Source organism: Aplysia californica, unplaced genomic scaffold (assembly GCF_000002075.1).
Source record: "Aplysia californica isolate F4 #8 unplaced genomic scaffold, AplCal3.0 scaffold00592, whole genome shotgun sequence".
NCBI classification, from domain to species: domain Eukaryota; kingdom Metazoa; phylum Mollusca; class Gastropoda; order Aplysiida; family Aplysiidae; genus Aplysia; species Aplysia californica.
Genome location: NW_004797862.1, coordinates 27,930 through 29,234, shown reverse-complemented (window position 1 = coordinate 29,234; position 1,305 = coordinate 27,930).

Genomic DNA, 1,305 nt, shown 5'->3' with positions numbered 1-1,305 from the left:
TATATATATCTCACAGATAAGATACACACAAAAACCAAAAACCACAGATGCAGGTGTATACACACTTCCAATCAGTTAAACAAACCCATTATCTTTCTCTCACCTTTTCCCTTTCACACAGGCCAATACGTCGCCGCCATCCCACACAATTTAACAGGATCAAATAAAGGCAATGCATCACTGCAATACCAGACCTCGCTGCCTCGGCTAATTTTATTGATTTGATCATGGGAATGATTGTGCCAAATCATCGATCTTTGCTCCGAAGCCCCCAAAAGAATCACTTTAGAGAAGAGTCATCAATCAATTAGGTAGTGAGAATATTTCTGTCTGTAAGTTAACTTGTTATGTAAACTAGAGAGGGATGCAAGAAGACAAACATTGGTCTAGATCCCTTTATTAGTAGTTGTTCTGAAGAGAGAGAGAGAGAGAGAGAGACAGACAGACAGACAGACAGACAGACAGACAGACAGACAGACAGACAGACAGACAGACAGAGAGCAGGGAATAAAGAAAGAGGGACAGACAGGAAAGAGGATAGCTGGATGAGAGAGTGAGAGAGTGAATAAGTGTGAGTGTGTGTGTGTGAGGGGTGAATAGATATTATATACGAACAGACAAACCGACGGACAGGCACAAATCAAGAAACGCGTCAACTGTCTGCTTCGTGTTTTGGAGGAAAGCGGTTTTTTTCGGTCTTACTCATTTATTTATTATATCTTTCCCCCCTCTCTGGACCTATGTCTGGCTTCCTTCCTTCCCAGAAGAAACGTGTCTCTCTGAAGTAAACACAAAATTGAAGAGAAAAAAAGTTGTACAGCTCTTTCGGGATCTAGGCGAACTCTGCTGTTGCTTATTACATGTATATCCGAAACCCTGATACGTGCTGTTTCTATGATAGAACCCGGATACACGATTTAACCCTATCCGTCGCCCTGGGGTCATTTTGTACCCCCGAGGTTGTATTCTTCACATGTTAGAATACTTTCAGAGCACAAATCTCTTTTAAACTTTCAGTATTTCTCTAAAAATCATTTTGACAGACTGCTCTGCTATGCAAAGCGTACGGATCGGATTAACGAGTAAATTTCCTCTTTTGAAAGTGGTGGCTCAAAGCTCCCCACGTCATATGGATACGATAGTTAAACACGATGTACGGATAGGGATAAAACGTCCTTGGACCCTTCGGACGTCAAGTGGTATGATTCCCAACTGTAATGCTGAATTTTCGTACTGAAATTTAGAGTTTGTTTGTAGGGCTATCCTTCTTTTTTCCCAGTCTGAAACTCCCTACCCAAACCCTCC